The sequence below is a fragment of the Poecilia latipinna genome, unplaced genomic scaffold, assembly GCF_001443285.1.
Source record: "Poecilia latipinna isolate Pla-1442-1.1 unplaced genomic scaffold, P_latipinna-1.0 Scaffold4177, whole genome shotgun sequence".
NCBI classification, from domain to species: Eukaryota; Metazoa; Chordata; class Actinopteri; order Cyprinodontiformes; family Poeciliidae; genus Poecilia; species Poecilia latipinna.
In genome coordinates, this window is record NW_015116793.1 from 184 (window position 1) to 23,109 (window position 22,926).

The window sequence follows — 22,926 nt, forward strand, 5'->3', positions numbered from 1 at the left end:
TAGACTAGCCTTTGTATTGTCCTGTGTTTATTGTTAGAGGTCACTTCTGTTTGTTGTTTTAGTTGACATTTTCTTTTGGTCGCTTTGCTAAATTTTTTAAATATTCTGTGTTTAATTAATTTGTCCAAACACATATCCTCTGGAAAACAATAATAGATTTGTCCTTGTACTTTACTGCTTGGTCCCTGACAACAAAACTGTCCTGCTGAAACTCCGTATGGACAAAAAATATTTGCCCCCATCAGGAGAAACGGAAACAGCACCACTGGAGCGCAAACTAAATTTGACAATACTCAACACTAACGCATACAATGTAACACTAATTACAAGGATTTGATTTTACTAACTTTAAAAAAAAAAAAAAGTATTGGACTCTGCGTTTGCAAACACCTGATCTGAAGTGACTCGGTTCTGTGTCAGGAACAGCCCTCGTTTGTAGCATACATCATGTTATTTAATGCAAATACGGGGTTAAAAAAAACAAAAACGTGCGGTGGCAGGTGTGTATAAATTATCATCTGTTCTCTGCTCACCTGGTTTTTGGCGATGTCGTCAGCCACTCATCGTGTTTCTCAAAAGTGATGAGATACGCAGCAATCTCCTAGACAGACAGAGAAAGACAGAGAGGTTATATTGGTGTGTGTACATCCCCGGCAGAGTGTGCGTGTGTGTGTGTTACAGGGAGATAACACATAACAAGTATTTCCAGATGACCTGCTGATGCCCACAGAGAGAGTGTCACTATCTGATTGCCAAGGTGAGGTTCGGCCACCTGATTGGTCACAGAGCAGCCAGTGAGGAGGCAGATACAGAGGACAGACCCCCAGGGCCAGCAACCAATCACACTTCACTTTTCCTCTTCCACTGGGGAGGAAAAGCTATCTCCTAAATACACACACTTGCACTATATAAACAGACACACACACACACACATATATATATTCACATACACAGGGGGTGCAGGCCTATAAACCTGCTCAGAGAGTACGCTGATAGGAAAAGTTTTCTTGCACTTTGCAGTTTGCCATTCAGATAAAGCCTCTTCCTAACTCCACTCTTAATTCCTCCGAATCTCATCTCATTTCCTCATCTTTCCTCTTCACAATTCTTCTCTTCTTGCTCATGTGAATCCAACAAGGAAAAGGGAAACTCAAATCATGCAGGTGCATTTTACCGAGAGCGGGGGAAAAAACAAAACATCCAAACACACACACACACACACACACACACACACACACACACGCACACGCACACATGCGCACAAACACAGACATAAAGAAATGCATCCAAAAGCAATTGCTGTTTGTACCTCATGCTTTTTAGTTGCTCGTGCAACTCCGCCTTTTCTCTTTGCTCGCTGAACTTTCTCACCTCTGGTTTCCTCCTTCAAACATCACTCTCTATCCGTCTATCATCGACTCCCATCTCACCCACTTGTTGGGAAAGACTATGAAATGTAAATTATCCTCTTAAGGCAATCAGCTTTTGAAATGTGGCACAAAGCAATAGTGAGGACGACATCAACACTCCAGCACTCCTTCATCTGCCCCCTCAGATCAACAGTCTCCTCTCTAGACTTTCTTTCTCTCTTATCCTCTGTGTCTTGGTGTGTGTGTGTGCGTGCGTGTGTGTGTGTGTCCCAGTTTGGCATGAGAGCTCCCCGGCTCGACACCAATATGACAAAAGATTTGAGATGTGGAGGGGGAAGGAGGTGAGCGGGAGAAGTACAGAGCAGCTGGAGGGTGCTGACACTTAACTGGATAGGAGTTTTTTTTGTATCCTCAGTTTGATCCTCACCTCCAAGGCCCCCCACTGGCTCATTCTGAATTTATATCGGTATTTATATATACGTGTGTGGGTGTGGGAGAGACTGCTATCGCACCCTTCATAATTATCAATAGCTGGCTTGAGAATGTGTCTGTACAAGGTAAATAAAAGGCTCAGAGGATAGAGTCTGTACTTGAATACAAAGAAGCAAACACACCGCTTGAACTTTTTCACATTTGCAATTTACCAACCACTACAGAGCTGGGGCATATGACTTAAAGAGAAAATCTTTTTACCACCTTTTTTTTCCCCCCTGAAACAAAAAATAGACAGAACATATCTTTTAAAAAAAAACAGTGTTTTATTTCTATCATTCTGTGAATTGATCTGAATTTAAAGTTGAAATAAACAGAAGCTGTAAAACACAAAGATGGTAACTCTCGGTTGGGCTAACATCACTCTGAACTACGGAAATCTAAAGGATGCTTTGTGAAAAAAATGCCTGATTTTCCAACAATTTAATCTTAAAAAACAAAACGAAATTTAATGAACTGAAAAAAATCGCCCAGTCCCACCACAAACTTTAACATATATTATTTGGATCGATGTGTTGGACCAAGACAAAATGTTGGAGAACTAAACTGTGGAAGAGAAAAACGGATGGATTAATTTGCATGGCCACTTTTAATCTGACACCCCAAAATAAAAATCTAATACAAACCTTATAAATAATAGAGTCTCACTGAGTGTAAGGTCTCAGGTGTGTTAGAGAGCAGTAGTGAACAAACATCATTATGAAAACCAAAGGATAAACTTTACTATGTTTGGTTAGTAACAGACTATTTTACTAATTGATTCTTCTATTGATTATTCTGACGATTAATCGATTATTCAGAAAAAAAGGCATATTTTGCAGATTCTTTCTTTAACAACTAAAGCCTATTATCACGATATTAAAAATACATATAACGACGCAAATAAACATTTTTCAATTACTTTTTTGAATATGAAAATAAACATTTTATTACCTAAGATTCAATAACAGCATTTATTTAGCGGGCACTTGATTATTGGTAGCAAAGATTGCACCTGCAATTTAAAAAAATACTGTTTACTAATATGTTTAATACTTTTTTATTAATAATTGGACAGCAAAAGGTGCCGAACAGGAGATTTTTATTTTATTTTTTTACGCACTTTGAACCAGGTGACATTAAAATCATGCTATCTGAGGAGTTCTTGGTAGAACGTATTTACAGATAAATGTTTATTATTATTATTTTAAATGCAATATGCGTGTATTTTTTGGATAGTGTTAGCTTAATTACTGTGTTGTTCTTTCAAGCGGCCATATTTAGACTACTTCAGCCGGGGATTAATTAATTACTAAATTAATTGACCGTTACTTCAATAATCAAGTAATTGCTATTGGTCTTCAGAGGAGCTGCAGAGATCCACAGCTCAGGTGGGAAAACTACTGTGGTAATTACATACTCCACATATTTAGTTTTTTGGGGAAATAGGCTAAAAGAATCCCATTTTTGAAAGTACACCATGAAATGTGATGTTTACAGTCTGTCACGGACTTTAAGGGAGAAAAACCAAACATGTGGAGGGAGGCAGTGCTCTAGACAACAAAAAAAAAGAAAAAAAAAAAAAAGACCCAAATTAAACTTGTTTGACCTGCTTGCAGAAACGCGTTGTGTGGCAGAAAACTGACGGTGTTCAACACCTTGTACACAAAATCTTCAAGGTGAACCACAGGGAAACGGCAGCATGGACGGGGAAGCTGGCCAGAGTTGATGAGAAGATGGATGAAGATAAATACAGGGCCAACCTTTAAGAAAACCTGTTAGAGGGAGCAAAACACTTCAGGCTGATGGGGCGGAGGTCGCCCTAAACACACATCCAGAGTGGATTGGCTTAAATCTCACATCCTTCTTCAGAAACTCACAGTTATGTCCGACTTTGTGTAAAATCCCTAAAAAGCACTTGAGTGTTTGCTTGTAATGTTACAACACGTGAAAAAGTTCAGTGGTGAGATTACTTTGGTGAGACTCTGTAGCCATAGGTTGGCATAATGACATACACACACACACACAAGCACACAAGGAGTGCCTCATTCATTTATGCATCTATTCATTAGCTGTGACAGGCAGCCACCTCTCCTCCTCCCAAACCACTCTGCAGCAAGTCAATATCCTATACAGCCTCCACGGCTCTGGCCAGGCACTCGGGCTCCCCTAGTGACTGTCAGCCAGCGGGAGGTGGGAGCAGAGAGGAGAGAAGGGGGAGGAGATGAGGAGCTGGCGGAGGTGGGGTGGACAGAAGGATGGGAGGATTAAGACAGAGAGAGGGAAAGAGAGAGACTTACAATTAAAGGCCTGCCCCATAAGAGCCATTAAAAACCAGAAACAGAGGAGTCAGCTGAAAAAGGCAGCCCGACACACACTGAGCAACACACCCACACACACATGCACAAGCACACACTGCTGCTGCTGCTGCTGCTGCTGCTGCTGCTCTCTCCCCCTGGCAGCGCACACACACACACATGCCCATGTGAAGAGTGACAGAAGTGAGTTGGTGAAGGTCGATCCTCAGGAAGTCACAGTTATTGTCCCAGTGGAAGGAAGTGATGGAGCACTGTGAGCATGCCTGGTGACACGCTGACCCTACAGGAATACTGTGAGTGAAGGTGCGTGTGTGTGCACGCGTGTGCGTGTGTTGGCTGTGAACTGGCACATGGGCTGGGAAAGACATCCTCCTCCAGGGATCTGCTGGAGAAACCCAGACGTTCTGCATGTCTGTGTGCAAAAATACATCAGCAATACATTACGACAGGCGCTCAGATGCACACTCGCTTTCCCCACCCAACACACACCCATTTCTGCTGTCTGGCTGCCGTGCATGCGAGAGCGTGAAAGAGAGTTACTTAAGAAATATCTAACAAAGCAGGGAGCATGAGTGGGAAGTTAGATTGGAGCGAGCACTGCAGTTGGGGAAATCAGCCTCCCACTCACGCTTCACTGAGACCATCTCCCTCCGAGAAACTGGTGGCATGTACAGAAAGGAAGCCACACAGACGCGCGTGTGTACATACAAACACACTTACAATGCCTTGGGGAGGTTTCCACCGGGAAAGGGACTTTATAGGTTCACCTACACACCCAACAGTCCCATCCAGGAGCTTCTCCCAGGGATAGTCACTTACCAGGGTCTGGTATATATATATATATATATATATATATATATATATATATATATATATATATATATATAGATGTATGCATGTGAGAGGGAGCTGTGTGCACGTTTGAAGTCTAATGATGAGCATCACCCCGACAGAGATCTGGGGAAAACAGAGCTGTCTTCAAACTGGAACTGTCACATCCATTCGAAGTGCCTCAAATGAAAGCTGCCGCTGGCTCACAACAGAAATCATTTGGCATTGAACGGTTTATTTTGGCAGAACAGGAGGTAACAAACTGAAGTGTCCTTTCTAACTACACAATCCATACCTGCCTCTCCTCTTGGGCATGGCAAGTCCCGCATGTATAGGTGTGTGTGTGTGTGCGTGCATGTGTGTTTGGGGGGGGATGGTGGGGGAAGAACTGCATTAGCATTAAGACCAAGAGAAGTCTGCTGATGCGGTGATGTGCTCCAATAGCACCTTCGCTGGGTTTCTCCTTTCCACAGTGTCCCTGCTGATGTTTCATAATGATAGGCAATGTCTACAACGCTGCCATCCTATATAGCTTTATTGTTGTTATTATTATTCTGTGGATTTCCCTGTGGTGTTTATTCTGATCCAGTCTCACATTTAGACAGATTTTAATCTGTTTTTTTTTAAATGATAGACTGGTGTAAAGTGATGCATAACTGTGAAGTGGAAGGAAAATAATGTAAATAACAATGACCTTCAGAGGTCTCCTAGTTAAAGGCTCACCAGAGACTTTGCACGTCTATGAGATTTGTTGAAGGACATCACTAAACACACAGCCTCATGAAAACCAAAAAAACTATTAGTCGTTCACTCTACAAATCTGGTCTATATGGAAGAAAGGCATTGTTGAAAGAAAACCATGAGAAGTCCTGTTTAAAGCTTTAAAGGACCAAAGAAAACAAGTGACAGAAGGTGCTCTGGTCAAATGAGACACACATTTTATTATTTGCCCTAACTGCAAAGACTGTACCAGAAAATCCTGAAATCACCATTTCCACTGTGAAACCTGGACATGGCAGCATCATGCTTTTCTTCAGCAAGAACAAGGAAGCAAATCAGAGTTCAACCAAAGGTTGGTGAAGATGAATACAGGGCAATTATGGAAAACAGCGGCCTGAAGCTGTAAAAAAACACTTCAGCAAAAGCAAAAGCCAGAATTACAATGGAATCATTAACATCAAGCTAGATCAATGTGGTAAAATGGCCCAGTCAAAGTCTAGCCCCAAACTCAGATGAGAGCTGTGATAAAATTCGGATAAGACAAAAGCTTTATTCTGTTACAAGCTGGAAAATCAGCACGGTTTTCCAGCCTGACAACTATCAGCAGTACAAACTGAAAACAACATATTTATTTGCGCCTTATGCATTCTAATATTGTGGCAACACATTCGCAAATAGAGCTTGAATTACTGAATTGCAAACTGTCCAAACATTTCATTACTTTTTGGGTTAGTGAAAAACCCCAAACTGTCCAAGTTGCCACTCTATTTTAAGGTCCATTACTCTTAAATGTTTTGAACAGGAAGTCAGATTTTGCCTAAAATGAATATCATGGTTCAAACAGACTATGTTACACTTTAAAAACCAAGACGTTTTATTGTAAACTGGATCAATACTGAGTTTTGTACTGTGTGTCTTTAACCATACTAATTACGCCGTGCAGCTCTCAACGGAGAGAACAATGAATAATGACGGGATCGTTTTGCTCACTTAAAGCCCCACAACATTTTATCAAGTCCATTGTAAACTATAGGAAATAAAGTGTAGCTTGTAGTGCTCTCCCAAACCGCCTTGCTCCCTGCTGTGTGACTTTCAAGAGCCCTTACATTACCTCTGCTGCCTAATACAACTGCTTAACGCTGTTTCCATAACAACTGTTGCAAAGCCCCTGATCAGAATTCCTCTCGAGCTCGCCTTGTGTTTATCATATCAACACCTCATCACTCTCTAAGCAACATACATGCACTCAAACATGGCCGTAAGAGACTTCTGCACACAAGCACAAATGGATTACCGGCGTAGAAAGTTGTCGGTTGCAGTGAAATAAATAACACCATCACTCGTCTGGGTTTTGTCTGTTTCCCCGTTTGGTCTGTCAGCAATGGACAAACACAGAGAACTGCTCACAGAGACACACGTGCTAAATGCTGGCCCCGTCGGCGGCGGGTAGCTAACGTCTGACCTTCAGCGGTGACGAGTCTCTGTCGCCTAGTTAAGAAAGAGACGAGGATCACATTCATCTTCGTCACACACGATTAGACACACAGGTGCATGACATGACAGGCACAGATGTGACGAAGACGCGTTCAGGTACACCACGGTAAAAGTGAACACACCGACTTTGACAACTCAAAGGGCCACTTCAAAATACGCTTACTGATCTACTGTAAGCCACGTTGTAATATGAATGTTTTTATGACTTTGTCAGGCTAATCGACTGAATAATCGCTTGTAGCTGCTGATAACGATGCGAAACATCACAATGTGTTTTATACACGGGAACGTTTATGTGCTTGAAACCGTAAATGTGAAAACAAATGAGGGTTACAGAGGCAGTTGTGGACATTTTTGGTCTCTGTCTATACAGACAGTGAAAAACACTTGTAATTCAACTGCTTTACTGGCTAAGGGTACATCCATATTCTCTGGTTACCCCAAGTCTGACTCTGATTGGCTAAACAGTCCTCTTTTCTTTCTTTCTTTCTTTCTTTCTTTCTTTCTTTCTTTCTTTCTTTCTTTCTTTCTTTGTTTTTCTTTCTTTCTTTTTTTTTTACAGGAATCAAAAATGGCTAAGGAGCATGAATCTGGGCTCATTCAGGGAAAACCAGCAAAAAAAAAAATCTCCAGCTGGGGAGAGAGCTGATCAACCTTGAGATTCTGTTACAATAAATAGTTTTGCATGCATTGTACCCAACCTACATTTTTCTATTTCAAAAAGCACTCTTCTTTCAGAATAGGTCTCTCACAAAGGTTTTTTGTTTGTTTTAATCCTGTGATAGTGCCAGTCGTAAGTGACATATCTCTCATGACACCTCAAGCTCGCCTGAAATTTGCTGATCAGCCAACCTGCCGTCGCCGAGGAGCTTTAGTAGAGGGTTCATTTAAGGACCCATCAAACCCATCAAGATGCACTGGCAGACCAGGTCACAAAGGACTGTTTTCCCTTTCAAGATTCATTTATGATCAATATTTTTGTAGCTATGCTGCCAAAGGTCCATTTTAATGTGTGAAATTCAAAAAAAAAATTTTTTTCATTCACCTTGTGTACTGGGTCATTTGGTTGCTTCCTTCACACCCAACCTATTTCTGAATCCTAAGTAAGGAATCACCAAAACTCCACTGGACCTGAGCCAGAACCAGCATCTGCCACTTGCAGTTATCGTTTGGCCAAAACAACAACTGTCTCTGCAGGGTTTTACCCGAGAACCAGTCCACTGACAGTACCGAGGGAACTTCATGCACTGCGAGTCCAGTCGGTTTCACGCGGAAGAGAGAGCAGCCCAGTTTTGAAACCAGTAAAGCAGTCTCTTAATTCTTTATAATGGCGGTTCATTTGCTAAAAGCTGACATTTGATCTCTCTGCCCTATTTTGTTCCCTCTTTCAGACTGTTAGGTATTAGGAGTCATGGACTACTTTTTGCACACAGGTCAAGAGAGTCTTAGAGTTTGATTCAGTGTGGAGCCTGGTGCCTCCATGGGTGAATACTTTCCTTAAAAATTAACTCACTTTCACTCGTTCTCCTTATGGTTTGACCTTTTTACTTCTCCTTTTTCGCGCCTCTCATCTGCTAACTTACACAGGTCCGCACGGCGAAGGTGGCAACACAAAGATACACCCTCAAAGTCCACGGAAAGTAGCACAAACTCTTTCAGTGGAGACTTGAGAGCAAGGAAGCGCTGGCCTCAATTCACCAGGGGGAAACATCAATCGCATTTTTCTAAAGACTTCTTTTTCTTGCGCGCCTGTACCTGTCCTCTTCTTCCTCCTGCCTCGGATTTGCATTTGAGGAGACGGCCCCCCATCCCTCCTCTCTCTCGGTGGGGGAGGAGGCGGGCGGGGGGCACATCAAAGACGCCAACAGGTGTGTGGTGTCAAACACAATGCTGGGATCCCCCGCTGCGCTAGGGTGTAATGGATGAAACCTGTCAGAGTCCTCAAAAACTCCAGCAAAGTTAACTGGAACGTGTGTGCCACACACACGTTCAGGTTTGTATTGAAGAGTGTGAGTTTCTGCCGGCGGGAGGTGGGAGAAGACAGAGAGAGAGGTAAGGTGGCGAGGGGAAGGTATCTCGGCGAAGGAGTCTCCAGTGGTTGCGTTAACCCCCGCCTCAGCTCACCGTGAGTCATTCCACCCTCCGAGACTCATCTCTGCTCCGCGATTGTTGATGTTTTTGTGATTGAGGAGGTTTGCATGCTAAGAGACGGAGAGCCGCGGATACGAGACAGAGAGGGGGGAGTGAAAGAAAGTGTGTGCCACCTCTCATTGGCATAAATACTTGTTTACAACGAGACATAAATTGGCACCCTGTCAGTCAGCCTCTCCATTTCTCTTTGCTCTAACTCCTTTGCTCTGTTTCCTCTGCCTCTGTGCGGCTAAGTGTATTATAACACTCCCTGGTTCAGCCCTCTCTCATTACCATATTCTAATTACATTCGTTAAGGGGAGCATTTGGGAGTTTAATGAATAAATTTGAAAGATGGGTCTCTGTGGCGATCTTTAGGTTTGTCTCCTCCTCAGTCACCTAAGAGTGGGAGTCAGTGTTCCTGCACAGCTTTAAATGTAAAACCCCACGCTTTCCAGGACTCACATTTCCAGAGTTTTCACTTCTTTAGGCTAGTTTTAAACTACAAAAGTGCTTCTGGAGTGGTCATATTTTAAACATGGAGCATGGAAAAGCTAGGAATTAAGGAAGGACACAAGGAAGGAAGGGAGAAATGTCCCAAAGAGTGACAGAGAGAGAGAGGGAAGGAAAGAAGGAAGAACACAAGGAGGAATCAGAGGTTTGACAGGAAGATAGGAAAGAAATCAATCAAAAATCAATCAAATTTTATATGTATAGCACATTTCAGCAGCAAGGCATTTGAAATTATGTGAAAGAATTCAAATTATGTGAGGGAGGATACACCAAAGGTAGAAAGCAGGACAGAACAAAAGAAAGGGAGATAGTAAGAACACACAGAATAAAAAATAAAGGATTGACACATGGGAGGACGCAAAGGCGAAAGGAATGAACGACACAAAAAGGATGGAGGTAAGAACCAAGGAAATATAGATAAAAAAAAGTAGGAAGGAAAAAGGTAAAGACACAAGCGAGGTAGAGAGAAAACACGAGAAAGAAAGAAAGAAAAGAAAGACACATTTTGCCTCAGTCTTTCACCACTGTGCACTTGTATTAAAAAATAAAATAAAAAGATAGATTTTAACAAGACTTGCTTTAGCTTATGCCGTGTTCGGATCTATTCAATATGTAGGCAGCAGAAGCAGGCGGTTGAGAAATGCTGCTCAGTACGTGTGCTCTCTCTACAAATATCTCACAATAGCTCCATTTCAGTAGAAACAAACAAATCTAGTTAACTCCAGGAGCTTGTGTGGACTCCTGTCTCTTTATAAAAAAAAGAAAATCAATTCAGAATTCTGTTTGCTTCTGCCAAGTAAAGATTTCATGTCATTTGTTTGTTGTTTATGAAAATAAAAAAAATAAAATATAAATAAAAAAAACTTGGAGCCAACCATGCTGAAGTCATGAATATTTAACCCATCTCAAACCTAAAAACAGAAACTGCCAAAGACAAGAGCACCAAATTACAGATGTACAAATCGTATTCAATCTCCGATTTAACAGAGACAACAGACCCGGGGCTTTTAAGACAGGAGGTGGGTAAGTAGAGGTAAAACAATCTTAGGCAAGCGTTAGCATTAAATCAACCCTGCCCCTGTGACAGGCTTCTTCCACTGTTGTGTGGTTTTTGATTTGTCTCTGCCTGGAACGGAGCCCTGGGCGCTAGACCTGCGCTCACTCTTTCAGGGTATTGCAAAAATGTGATATACCCTCCTCACATGGTTTAATAAAATACATTCTCCACTCTGATGATTGCCAGCTTGTGCTTCAAGGAGTTCAGCAGTGAATTTGCAACAATAACCCAAACAGTTTTTTTTTCTTCTTTTCTATTATTTTTTTTTCCTTAAAGCTTGGAAAGGGATGTGCTTTTACTTGGCCACTTGCCAATGATTACTGACAATTAAACAATGCCACAAGCAGAGGGACGAAGATGAAGAATTTAATTTAACCTCTTGCCCACAGAATTTAATTTCACCGTGACTGCAATTCACTTAAAATGAAAATATTTTCAACTTACTAAACAGATTGTTTTTTTTTTAAAATCCCAGACGGACGTTTATTCATTTTGTCGCTCACGTAAATGCAAAAAACCCCAGACAAAAAAAAACAAAAAACAAAACCAGGCATTTGGAGGCAGCAGAAATTAGCTAATGCCTGGAATTTTTTTGTGTGTTTGTTTCATTCTCAATTCAAGCATCCTTAAATTTGCCTGGAAGCGGTGCATTAAAAACAGGCTGCACTCATCCATGGCTAACTATACACAACAGGCTCTGCAAGAGACCATTTTGGTTAAAAATGCGCTTGCCTTTAATTGTTTGTAAGTGTGTAGTATCTTCTTCACATAATGTTTGCAGTGATAATTCACTGTGCATGGAAGAGCCCTCTGTCATCACCTTCCCTTCAAGCACTGTGACTCATGCTGTGGGTGCTAGCTTTCATTTTAACCTCTATATAATGTACCATGCATGTATATAAATAAAAAACAAGAGAGGATGAGAAACATTTTCACTCTTTAGACCAGACACCAGGCATGTGTGTATCAGGTTGCTTATGGAGGATGCTTTCTTTGCTTTAGTCCGGTTGTTTTCCATCCATTAACTGCATGCAGCACTAATAGAGCTGTTTAATAATTGCTAATTTAATGTGGCTTTATAGATCGAAAAAAAGAGACAGACATCAGTCATTGCCTTTTGGGCTGTTGTGGTAACTTTCCACCTCATAAAAACTGTAATTGACTGTGACTTTTCTGTTCAACATGCAGTGGCATATGCAGGTGGGAAGCGCCAGTAACTTGGAGCCTCACTGGAAAAGAGAAAATAATGCTGTCGTGCTTCCCAGAGTGTTCATACCTTTTGAATTTTATCCCATTTTGTCAGGGATTTAGAAGTGTTATCTTATTAAACAATGTCCAAAGCCTTAAGCATGTCATGTACCAACTATACTGGGGCGAAGGTTCACAGTCCAGCAGGACCAAATACAGCCTGAGCTGCAGTGGTTTCAGTCTGAAAGCTGCTGGCTTTGGCAAAAAATAATAAAGAACCAACTAGTGTTTTTGTTTTTAAAAAACAAAACAAAAAAAAACACGTATAACAAATAAAGGTCTGAGCAATTTATGGAATAACTACATTGAAATTCTACAACCAGCACTAAAAGTGTCAATATCATTATTCTTTAAATCTATTGTTCTTGTCATTAGTTTGGAAAATATGTGTTTTTTACTTCATTTTCCACAAATATAAACATCCCATAAAGTAATATTTTTATTACTTATTTATTTATTTTAATGTAAAAAAAAAAAAGAAAGTACAAAAGTAGTTCTTTAGAAATTACAACAAATTTCCTGAAATAGATATTTTATCAAAATCATAATTTGCCAATGCAATATTAGTGGCTTAATTAACTTTATTTAGCTGGAAAGTGGGCAGAAATGTCTCTTTGGATTGTAAAAGCGACCGACCGGGGCCAGTCGCTTTTACAATCCAAAGAGACAGACAGGCTTAGATCAAAGCCTGTCTGTGCGTTAGAAAGGTCCAGTCAAAGTCTGGAGCAAAATCAAACTGAGAATCTGTGGGAGGACTTGAAGGTGGATGTTCACACATGCCTTTCCCAGTAACCTGACTTTTTGTTTGAGCTTTGAATATTTTCAAAGAGGAGTTGGGGAGGTATTTTCCCTTTAGATGTGCAAAGCTGGAGCACAACCCATCGAACGGTAGTTCTACAAAAAGTTGAAGCAGGGGGTCTAAATCCAAATGGACGCCACACCTTTTTTGAGTGAAAGTGATTTAGAAAGCAATAAATCCTTTCTAAACCACTTCAAAATTACAAACTATGTTTTGTTGATGCACCAAATACAAATACCCATATAAAACATGCTGAATGCTGTAATGTGACAAAGTGTGTAAATACGTTCTTTTCAAGGCACTGCAGACATTGCAACCTGGCAAGGTTCAGACAAACGTAGCGCCAGAAGATAAATGCTGCCAACAAGATGTAATTGTTCGGCTTAACAGTAATTAATACTCGTTTTAGGACTGGGGAATCCTATTGTTGTCATGTTTTACTGTTTGCTCAAACTGTGAGCAAACACTTCCACAGATTAATAGCCTAACTGCGATTTTGCTCAAAGTCTTTCAAAACCATTAAGACAGACTCTTCAACGACAGCATGAACTTTGAGAGACAAAGATTAAGCATCTTAAAAGGCGACTACTATCAGTTTCTGACACTTGGTAAAGGCACTGGTTGAAAAACGGAGACGTGCTGCGCTTAAGTTTTAATAGTTCCCCCTCCCACTGCTTCAGACTCTACGCAGACACAATTAAGCACACCGTATACTTTCCTGGTATGCAAATGCAGCATCAATATCCCATATATAGTTTCCTCCTCTGAGTCTTTAGATGATGGATGATATATTACAGCTGAGCTGGTCTAAGACTAATGACGCAGCTGCATTACAATACACAACCATGCGCACAGCTAATATTGTATGTGCAGGAAGACAGAACACTTTCACACAGACACAGGCACACAAACGCCACCTTGTTTAATCCCCGGGAATCGGGGAAATTTGATTAGCATGAGTTTTACAAACACACTCCATATGAGAGTAGACAATCCATGCATCAGGCGAGACGGAAAAGGGAGCGGGAGAAGATAGAGATGGGGGGGGGGGGGTTGGGAGGTGGAAGGCTTGATCCTCTATCCTCAGTGCAGTTTGAAAAGAGGAGAAAAAAAAAGACCTGTGATGTAGGCTTCTGAATGGAAATGCTCAGTTTTCATAAGACACATAAATAAAGCAGCATCTTTACCAGTAAACCTATATATAATATATATGCCCTGTCCTGCATCTTGTCAATGTGTACATTTCCACAACAATATTTGTGGAAAATGCGCTGCACGGCATCAGGAGGCTCACGTATCTCTGAATTGTTGGGGATGGGATGTTTGCGGGCTTCTAATTTATCCCTGCACTCGCGTTATACCTGCCAATGGTAAAAATGATGTTTGCTAAGGCTTCGAGCATGCTGTCACATTTGATATTCATCACAGTGTGATTATTGCATGAAAATGGAGCCATGCTGAGGTAATTAGTTCAGTTGGAAAAGCTAATCTGCATCTGTGCTTGACTGTGACGAAGAAATGCATCCCTCGTTCCTTATAGCGGATAGCAGTATAATAAACTTAAATAAAAGCTCTTGTCTAAGATCATTTTCTTATGTAAAGTTACCAAATTACATTCACAAACATTGTTTTCAAATGCCAATAAAAACATATGAACACCTTCATACTGCAGAGCGCCCTCCATAACTAGGGGCCCTTAACATAAATGTGTAAGAAGCTTCATAAATACAACCATTACTGTAGCATAGACTCACACTGAAATATTTACAAAAATCTAACATTTCATTTTAGTCCGTTTCTTCAGCAAGAAAAAAATAACATAAAACGTACAATGTGAAATAAATATTTTAGATCGCATCTCCAGTGCTGTAAATATTATCATCCCTGCTGGTACGGCTGTGTAAGTGCTGAAAGAAAAGCGTGTTTTTTATTCCCATCCCATGATGCATTGCACACTAACAAAGACACCAGGGACTTTGGAAGAGAAACCCGCAGAATCACAGATCATCCCTGATGCATAACTGTGGACATGAGCAGCTTTTCCACATATGTATCCTTCAAATTGTGCAAAAAGGTGTGTCTTACCTGTTTACGTTTGTGATAGTGGGGCAGAGAAAGTTTTTTTTTCTGGCATCACTCCTAAACTTGTGTCTAATGGTTGTTATAGAGATACTGACAGCAAGGCGCCTTTCTTTACTGTAGTTCTTTAACAGTGAGCTCCCTAAACGTCCTCCTCACTTTATGAAGTGGTAAAATAAATACAAGTCCCTGCTCAGTCCCTGATTGCATCACCCTGATTGAAGGTAAATACAGATTAGTAACAATTTGTCCTTACGCTTCACAACTGTGACGGTTTATCACATAAAATCTCAGTGACATACATTTTGTGGTTGAAATATGGTAAAATGTGGGAATGTTCAAGATATGTGAACTGTAATCTATTCATTTCATAAAGAAAGAGTTTTTTCTTTGCCTGCTCTACCAAGCTGTTTATGAAAAAATTAAAAGGTTGGTTCCAGCAAAATATCAAACCTATGTGCAACTTCCGACCTGCAGCCTAAACGTTTTTCATAGCTGAAAAAAATCACAAATTTCTGATTGAAATACACAATTTGTGCAGATATTTGACTTTTTTAAAGATGAGTGCACACTTGTGGATTTTTTACAGCTTTTTCTTCAGAATATGATTCGCAATATTTACTAGATTTACTCCTCCTGTTAAGAAAAACATAGACACAAAAATTTTATTTGAGCTCTCAAATCTCGTATGAGAACATGTTTTTATTTAAGTTGTATAAAGCTGCTATGAGGTCAGATTGTTGGGTTTATTAATGTGAGATATTGTGTATCTGATTCTATTGGTCTCATAAACTCTAACTCACCAAAGAGCACTTAAAGGCTTTAGCTCCATTTGGTAAGTGTCTTAAATGAAACATTCAGAGCATGATAGATGTTATTCATATCTGGGCAAAAAATAAATAAATAAAAACATGCCACAAAAAAGCTAAATTCCTGTGGTGATGGCTTTGAATTATTACCACTGGTCATGTGTTTGCTCATTCAGTAGTTTCATTTAAAGGTGCAGTATGAAATAACACAGAGCCCCATTTCTTTTAGCCGCCCTTCAAAAAAAGCAAAGACAAGAAAACATGACATTCAAGTCAGCTGGACATGTATTTATCTCTATACGTACGGAAAATGGTACGAGAAAACCACTAAATAACTAAATCAGCATGAGAACTGAACAATTAAAACAACAGCAACTGGGGAACAACACCTTGCATGTTTGATGGAGCTCACTGTTGAAAAACTCTTGGGGTCACAGAGACTCCACTGCAACATGTTTGGGAGTGATGTCAGAAAAAGACTTTTCTGTCCTACCACTCCAAAAGTAAACATGTGGAGTCTGCTTAACTCTAATCGAGACTTTAACTGGAGACACACGATTTGGTCAGATTGAATTAAGCCTGACTTTTATGGTGTCTTCCTTGGCCGTCAAGATGATTTTACTGATGTTGAGAATAAATAATTCTGTGTTTTCCTTTTATCTCTTTTAGCTAGTTGCTAAGCTAACGCTAAAGGAAATCATATGTTAGGAAATGCAAATGAGAGCCGAGGAAAGAGATGACATACTAGGTAACGTCCTCTTTGGGGCGTAGCTCCGAGAGACAAAGGGAATGGAAAACTTTTGTTTGATGCCATTTTGTCTGTTAGCTCTTAGAGGTAGCAGGTCATAATGGACCAGCTGTGTTTTGGTATTAATAAATGGAGTTCATGAATTTAACTCATTGACTCTTATTTAGCCTCATACATAAAGAACTAGGCATAGAGAACAGATGATTCTCCTCACTGACTAATCAAGTGACTTTTGAAGGCAGTTGATTGCACCGGTAATATTCCTGTCAGTCACCACGAGGTTAAGATCTGGATTTTATTTAGGGGCATCAGAGTAAGGAGGGTTGAATAGAAATGCACATAGGGCTTTTTAGATGTTTATTTGTAAACCCTTTTAAGAGTACTGTATCGTTTTTCTTTGCACATTTTATCATACTGGTCTGCCTCATAAAACATAATAACATGCATTCACGCTGTTGGTTGTAATGCAACAAAATCCGAAAAGGTTTAAATAATGTGAACACCTTCACGAGGCACAGCAAAATTCTCCATAGCCAGTGAGGAAGTGGTACAAAATGTCTGCATAAAACTTTTAAATGGCTTATGTGGATGTCACACAGATATACTCAGAGCATACTTGTCATTTACAATTACATTAAACCATCTCTGAATAATAGCGCACACTGAGACTGCCACAGAGTGAGCAAATGAGTAAAAAAGTAGGCATCAGGGTTGTTTATTTTTTGTATTGCATTCATTTCCATTTTATGCATCGCATCCATTTGAATGCAGCATTATTTCTATCAAACCCAAAATTATGTTCGACTGGAACCAACCTTCAAAAACACGAGCATGAAATATGTAGCAGCCTCAGAAATCCTGAACTAGGCATATTACTTACAAGTCCCTCTGCTCCAGTTATTACTGAGTCAGAAAAAAAGAAAACGCTTAAGAAAAACCTCATCAGAAACTGAGGTTTTCAGCCTAAGTTGTGCTTGATTTGCAGTGTGATGTTTTGTTTAAAACTTGCATTTTTATGGGAATGTAAATGCACACAAATTGCCTTGCGGCGCTTTAAGATACTGTATATTTAACTTCTGAAGAAATGGCAAAGCAAAAAGTTATCAAAGTGAGATAGAGCTGTGCTGGTATCAGGACAAAGCTCTACACACTGAGAACAAGTTCTCAAAATAGAAGAACAAGGATTTTCTCTCACACACACATTTCAATGCTTTATCTGTCCCAAATGAATTAAATCTAATTCGCACAAGTCGCAGATATTACAGAGGTTCTATGCGGGGACATTTAGGGAAACAAAAAGTATTGTTTCCACAGAACACACTGGCTCCTTATTACATCGGACTTTGCTGGCCGTTAGCTTCTTTTTCCGGTCGGGCTCCGAATCCAACGGCAAATGAAAAGACAATCACACACATACACACAGGCATACAGAACGGAGCTCAGGCACTTACGCAACACCCCCGCACACTCTCAGTAACACATTTTCACTGTTTAATATATTTCTGTGTCTCCAGTTAACAATATTTTGTGTCAAATTATAGTGGGCAAGATAAATAGTGGGAGAAAATAGAGCAGGAGGAGGATGTGGCGCTTCCAGTTGGGTAGGAGGAATGTAGAGGAAGAGGAGAAGGGGAAGGGGGAAAGCGTCAACGTTAAGTCCTTCCTCAGACACCTGGCTTTCAGAGACTAGACCTGCAAAACCTGCTTAATCCCACCTGCTTGTGAACCTGCACTGACGCTTGAAACTTGCTGAAACCTTGGCATACGCTCAAGTTTCCGTGCAAAATCTTACTTAAAATAAGACTCGAGATGAGACTATTTTAACTCTTCATTAGCGTATTTTGAAATAATTTGGTTCCTTGTGGCTGGATGGTGAGGGAAAACAGTGTCTGTTTGGAATTTGGGTTGAATATTTAAGCCACAGCAGACACTAAAAGATGCCGGGTGCTAACTGGGCTACGCTTCCCTCAAAGAGACGGAGAGAAAGACAAAGAGGAGAATAAAAGATGCAGAGAAAGAGCCTGGAGGACTAATTAGTGATTATAACGTGGCGTTCTCCAAACATGAAATATTTCTCACCCCAAAATGCAGAGGAAAGATTAAAAATAAAAGAATAGGAATCAGACACACGGAGCTGTGAAACACCCCTCTGGTGCCTCGTGTGTGCACTCATGAACTGCTGCATGTATCTGCGTGCGAATGTGTGCGCCAGCTTCTTTGCCCCCTCATTAAACCATGCTTTACTCTGGTAAATGGCAACAGCACAGAGCTCAATGTCAGCTGAAGAGGTTACAGCCAAAGGCAGGCTCTGGGATACACACACACACACACGCGCACACACAGGAAACGGATAAACTAAAACTTTTGCCATCATGTTATGTAGAAAATGCTTGAGAAGCACAGCCATGACTTGTCTAAAAGGAAACTTTCAGAGAGTTTCAAAAAAAAAGTTTGTTGCTTTTTCACCTCTTGTGACAAGGCTAACCTAATGCAGAGCGCGTGCCTCTCCTGGCCCTGCGCCTGTGAGTGTGCTGGACGCTGAAAACTCACACACATCAGAGTCATAAATCAAGGGCGCCCTTCACCACAGTATAAATGAAACACAGAGGCCTGCAACTGGTTGTCTGCTAACTGCATCACTCTGGATTTCCTCATCAATTCAAAGTATTTTTTATTTTTTTCACACGGTTTAGTAAGTGACGGCTTCCCTCATGCAAAACTTCTTCTCAAGACTCGTAAAATCATAGCAGTATCCATATTCCTTAAACATTTTAACGTTTAGTTGCGTTACAACCACAAGCACCAATGAAATGCTGCTTGCGGTGTGAAAGAAACATGCTACATTGTCTTCAAATAGTTCGGTACAATGTGGAAAGTCAGTGAACATCACTAATCAGCCCCCTTTACTCTGATACCAGCAACCAAATCCAATTACATCCCAGTACCTCCAGAAATCCCCTGATGAGTAAGCAGAGCCTGTCTGTGTATAATTTAATCTTGAATTTGGATTTAATCCAACTATTCCCAGAGGTTTGGCTGAGAAAATTAGACAACAAACAGAATCGTGAAGGCTAAGGAACACAGCAGAGGTCCAAATCCAGATGAGGTCATAAAATAACGACTCAAAGTTTGGAAATCTAACAAAGTGCTGTTCAATTCATCATGCAAAACTGGAAAGTGTATGGCACAACTGCAAACGAACCAAAACGTGGCCATCCACCTAAGCTAACAAGCAAGACAAGGAGAGCATTGACCTTTGAAGCAGCCAAGAAGCCCACTGCAGCTGCAGGAGCCACAGAGATGCATGACAGGTGTTGGAGAATCCGTTGACAGGGCATCAAATACGGTCTGGAAATACCTGAAAGAACAGCATTTTTTTTCCCCATCTCTCTCCCGCGACTGCTATAAAAGAATGGCATCTTTTAGGATCTCCCAGTTTGTTTGCAACACGTAATCTCGGGAGAACATCTTTTTCTTGTGTGGTGATTGGCCAAAAATTTGACAGCGCCATGGTTACGAGGCTGAGACATACTACAGCAGGAGAGCCTTATGATGACTTCATATGAAAACTACACTGGAGTTTCTGGTGAAATATGAAATTTCTGGGACAGAGAGAACTTTGCTCTTATCACTTCAGGAAAGCAAACAAATTGTTCTATCCTTAAAGAGTTTCTACAGGTGTTTTATTTCACTCTCCATAAATATGTCCTATATATAAGAAGAAAAACTTTGTTGAAAGAAAAACATGCTAGTTCTTGGGCAAACATGTAGAAGAAGGCGCTGTGGTCAGATGAGACCAAACTACATTTTTTTTGGCCTATTTGTAAAATTACATGAGGTAGAGAAATAAACACTAGACATCACCCACATCAGGCCTCGCAAACTGGGAAACAAGGTGGTGGCAGGATCATACTGTGGGGAAGCTTTTGTTCAGGAAGAAAAGTGACGCTGATGAGAGCTGATTAAAGATAACCTGGAGCAAAAAATTTAAGATTGAGCTACGATGGAATGGCTTAGATTAAGACAAATAAAATGGCACTATTACAATTAATGAAAAAAAATTATGCACTTATGCTCTCCACCCAATCTTGTTGTTCTGGAGAATGAGAGAAAAGTTCATATTCCAGATATACAAAGCTGAACGAAATGTGCCAAAGATGGATGGCGGTTCTAAAACCTTTGACTCAAGCAAGCTGAACAGAAATGCACACCACACTTTTTAGATTATTGGTAAAAACAAAACAAACAAAAAAAAGTCTCATTTACTTTTACTCCACAGCATGGCAGTATTTCATGTTGATTTATCGCTTGAAATCTCCATCAGATACAGGTGAGTTTGTGATTTTAATGTGACAAGATGTGGGAAAGTTGAAGTGCTATAAATATTCCTGCAAAGGATTGTATCTCCAGACTGAAAATAGGACTACTTTGTATTCATATTCAGCTTAATCCATCTGTTTAATAGCTCACAACCAGCAGTATTGACGCCGATAATAAATTAAGAGTTTTGTTTAGTGTTGGAATTGCAGCTCCCACAAGACGCGGCAGCACACAGAGCTGATTGTGAGCGCGTTCGTGACATTTTTACTTGTGATGCGGAGCTTTTGTCCTTCGCCGGTTGTTTGTCTCCACTGTCACGCATGATTGGCATCTCAAGCAGGTGCGCCGGTTTGCCAGGTCTCCCTATATTGCCTCCAGCTAACTTGCAAAAAATATATATATATAAATAAAAAATCATGAGTGGGGTTTGTGTCAAATATGTATCATCGATCATACTATCGGCCCAAGAGTGCGTGCATATCTCACATAATCTGTTGCCATGGCAACACCGACCCCTCCATGCACATGCACAGACAAGAGTAGCCGCGCTGATCCCAAAATGTATATGTGATGATTTCTGATCCGCTTCTCGTTCAGTCATGTTGGTGTCATCCATGCAAGCAGAGCCAGACACGAGCGTGTGTGAACTATCAACTAAGCCTGCCGTACAGCAGCCAACGCGGGGAGAACAATCGCTCTGAGGGAGCAGCACATTTTTCACAGCATATCATTACATGTCTCATTATTGCCAAAATAACAGCAGCTCCTTCATTTGTTTCTCGCCGTAGATCTGAGCAACATGTGGCGCGGAGACGGGCGTCTGTCTCCTGCATGTGTGATGTGCTGAAGTCTGTGCGTCGACCCGTTTGAGACTTGCATCATTTGCATCATAGTGGGAGACGCTCCGGAGTCGAAGCCTTTAAAGTGCACATTAGCCCACATGATGATATGCACATTTGTGCAGTGTCTGTTTTCATGTTTCTTCATGTTTCTTAATTTATTCTTTCAAAAAGAAAAAAGAAAATCCTATTCATCTGTGTCTGGCTTCTGGAAATCAGGATGTCAAGTAACGCCACGAGGATAATCACATATTTTCAGTGCCTTGTGTGACAAGAGAAGCGGGGAGGAAAAAAAGTTTATATTTGTGCAACATTTAAAGACGTTTGATTTGCTTTTTATTGAAAGACTTGGACAAAAAGAGCAAAAAGAAATTCCAGATGCCTTCAAAGTATAGCGCCTCCATCATCAGTGTATCCACCTGAGTGTGGTTTGTTATCTAAAACTTGTCCGATGTCTATTACCATGGACAGATACACATACACCCCCAATCTATTATTGAACAAAAGGCTCACGCCTCCGCTCAGCCCTTCAGGGAGGAATCCATCCCTCCATCCCAGAATAATTTCACACATCAGTAGATACACAAAAGGCAGAGAGAGAGAGTAAAGGAATGAGAGGAAGGAGCAAAGGAAAGGGATGGAAGAGGGGAGAAGAAGTGGATGGAGAAAAAAGAAAAGAAGAAAAGAAATCTATGGGGTCACAGCTCAGCGCTCATAAGAGACCAAGGTGTCAGGGGGAGCCAAGCGTAACAAAACAGATATCAAAGAACCATATGTAATTGTACACACTTGCATGAAAACAGCAGTGCACACACAAACACATTCACACTGTTTTTTAATTTAAAAAACGGACAAAAATAACAACAAAGACATGCATATAGAGTTTGCCATAATCATTAGCTTTATCATCTAAAAACAAATTGTTCTTAATATATTACATTCTTTTCTTCATACACACACATGCAGACACACACACACACACACACAATGCTGTGAAAAAATATTTTCCCTCCTACTGATTTCTTCTGTTTTTTTCTTTTATATCACACTTTAATGTTCAAGATAGTGAAATATTTTTTTATTTGACATAGAGATAACCTGAGTAAATAACCTGAGTAAATAAAAATACAGTTTCTTTTTTCAAATGATGATTTTATTTAATAAAGGGAAAAGGTTTTCC

At 40.5% G+C, this 22,926-nt stretch overlaps 1 long non-coding RNA gene across 1 annotated transcript in view; it reads right to left on the reverse strand.

The window, feature by feature from the left end:
* Nucleotides 1-543: 543 nt before the first annotated feature.
* LOC106942304 (uncharacterized) overlaps nt 544-22,926 on the reverse strand; it is a 28,129-nt gene continuing 5,746 nt past the window's right edge. Inside the window, exon 2 of the long non-coding RNA XR_001423599.1 lies at nt 544-601. This is a non-coding gene — a long non-coding RNA (uncharacterized LOC106942304). The remainder of the gene's footprint in view (nt 602-22,926) is intronic.